General features: G+C 40.1%; 1 long non-coding RNA gene across 1 annotated transcript; it reads right to left on the bottom strand.

Annotated features, from left to right (window-relative positions):
- Positions 1 to 1,019: 1,019 nt before the first annotated feature.
- On the bottom strand, positions 1,020 to 2,608 carry LOC139077926 (uncharacterized). Its single transcript, XR_011530600.1, has 2 exons — positions 2,416 to 2,608; positions 1,020 to 1,799 (listed from the first exon to the last, which is right to left on the bottom strand). It is a non-coding gene; the product is annotated as an uncharacterized lncRNA (long non-coding RNA).
- Between the last annotated feature and the right edge of the window lie 234 nt (positions 2,609 to 2,842).

Below are 2,842 nucleotides of genomic sequence, written 5' to 3' on the forward strand. Positions count from 1 at the left end.
AAAAAAAAAAAAAAAAGTGAGTATAGCCTTCCATCTTAACCAGAATCCCCTGTTGTCCTAGTAAGAAATTGGTCAGTGAGGACTTATATGCTTTCTTGAAAGACCTAGAAATACCCAGGGCCTGCCATTTTGTACATTGATGTAAGAATAGACTGATTAGGTCAAATGCATATCTGTAAATGAGATATTATTCTATATTTTAATGCAGACATGGAGGCTCAAAACGATGACATGACTTGCATAAAAGCCACAGAGCTGAAAGTTGGTAGCATTCATATTTGAATTTAGGTCTGATTACTCCAAGGTTCAAATTCCACTGTACTCTTCTGCTTCCATTTTCATATTCATAAGCATTCCTTTCCTCCTCGGAGAAAGAAGAGTAGTAATTCAGGCAGTTGGAGCCGAAGAGGCCCCAGTAAAGTGCTGTGAGAGAAAGAGCTCCTATCTGCAAGACTAGAGATCTGGCTTCTGGTCCCAGCTCTGCTACCAACTACCCTGTGATTGACAGGAGGGAGAGGAGTTCCCGAAATTCCCAACTTCTCTGAGCATCTCAGCAGCCTCTCAGCTGTCAACTTTAACCCATCACAGAAAAGTCAGTAGGACTCCTGGCCTTCTTAGAACCAAATCCATCTCTTTTGCCTCTGACAAATGTTTTTCTTTGTGGTTCTATAGGAATCAAGGATATGAGATCAGAAGGTTTAGACCTCAGAGAGCCAAGGGATGTAATTATATTGTCCCTCTAAATGAAAGCACTACCATCAGAAGGTCTAGGATTTGGAACTACATATCCACCCATTTGTAGGCCAGGTAGGAATACAGCCTTGTTAAAGTCCTAGAGCAATGGACCAAGTTGCAGGTGGGGGGGACCATATCAGGATAGGAAATGACCACTTGTTGCTTTCAGATTGCTCAAGGCATTTGTGGGTTCCTTCCCCAATTCTGCGTATACTGGGTCATCAGAGAAAAGGGACTGTTGATCCATTCTTGAAGATGATATAGTAAAACACCACAGGATTTACTTTTTTAAATTATTATTTTTACTTAACTTTTTATTTTAAAATAATTTCAGACTTACAGAACAATTGCAAAAGAGTACAAAGAATTCCCATACACTTTTCATCCGTATTCCCCAAAAGTTATTTAACTGCCTTTCACTTATCATTTACTCTTCACACATGCGTGCGTGCGCGCGCGCACACACACACACACTTCTGAAATTTTGAGAGCCAGGTGCAGACATGATGCCCCCTTACCTGTAAATTCCTCAGTGTATGTTTCCTAAAAACAAGGACTTTCTCTTTTATAACCACAGTATAATTTTCAAAATCATGAAATTAACATTAGTACAATGATGTTACATAATCTGTAGACCTTATTCACATCTCACAAGTTGTTTCAATAATGTCCTCTATAGCAAAAAAAAAAAAAAAAAAGAAAAGAAAAGAAAGAAAAAGAAAAGAAATTCACAGCATAAAACATAGCATATTGTTATCAGGTGTCTTTAGTCTCCTTTAACCTGGAACCATTCTGTAGTCATGTTGACTTTTGTGACTGTGCCCTTTTTTGAAGAGAACAGGCCAGTTTTTTGTGGAATGTCCCTCAGCTTGGTTTTATCTGATGTCTCCTCAGGATCAGATTCAGGTTGTGTGTTTTGGGCAGGAATGCCATGAGAGATGCTGACTCCTTCTCAGAGCTTCGCGTCAGGAGGCGTTGATGCTCACGTTACCCTGTCATGGATGAGGTCTTCTTTCATCACTTGGTCAGGTGCTGCCTTTCAGTTCTTCCCCACTGTGAAGGTACTATTGCCCCCTTTGTAATTAACAAGTATCTCGGGAAAAAATACTTTGTGAGAAGGTATTTAAATATCCTGTTTCTCAGCACAATTTAGCTCACTAGTTTTAGCAACCATTTTAAGGTCCTTGCCTGGGACATTTATTACTCTGGTGATGGCCAAATGGTGATTTTTCTCATTCCGTTTTTCCTTCTACATTTTTTATTGGAATTCTACACCACTGAATTTCTAATGACATTCCAGAAAGACTTTATCTGTAAAAGAGAAAATATCTGGGCTAATCTAACTCCCTAGGAGATAAAACCTACACTCTCCCCTCCCCTTAATCCCAGAGCCCAGGTACTCAGCTAAGTGGCTTATCTGTCTATATTTAACACAGTGGAAATATACAGAGCTGTTGGAAGTTGTTCCTAAGGCTGCTTTCTATTTGAGGTAACAAAATTGCTAACTCTCTCTGAGATCCTTCTCTCCTTGAGTTTATGCTACACTTTTTCTCATAAAGTTTTGGTCTTATTCTCTCTTTCCCAGCCCTCTCCCAATACACACACACACACCCCTTAGAACCTGACTTTTAAAGCTGGTGAGGCAAAAGCTGTCTTCTAAACATTAAAGACTCTACTCACCTCAAACCTCTGTCAGGGCACAGCTGCCGAGTTGACATTCTGCAGGCCCACTCACTCCCTTTACTTCTAGCTCAGGGCTCTCGATTATCTGCTATCCAGTCTTAAAACTCAGACACTCAAGATGAATCTAATTCAATTCTCTCTCTCTCCAGTGTAAAAGGAGTCAACTGGTTGTTCACAATTTCTCATTCTTGAAATGCCTTTTAAAAATAGAACCTATAACAGACCTCTCCCGCCCTAGGCTCCTGAAGTACAAAGTTATGCTTGGGACTTCTCCCCAGTTACTTCCCTCAGATTTCTGACGTTCATCTCAACTGTCCTCATCTGTAAGAACCATTCTTTCCCTGGAATGCTCACTCTCCGCACTGTATACATCAGAAGATCCTTAGATTATTCCAATAACTTGTTGTATATTTTTCAGGGAAAC

Source organism: Equus przewalskii, chromosome 20 (genome assembly GCF_037783145.1).
Source record: "Equus przewalskii isolate Varuska chromosome 20, EquPr2, whole genome shotgun sequence".
NCBI lineage: Eukaryota > Metazoa > Chordata > Mammalia > Perissodactyla > Equidae > Equus > Equus przewalskii.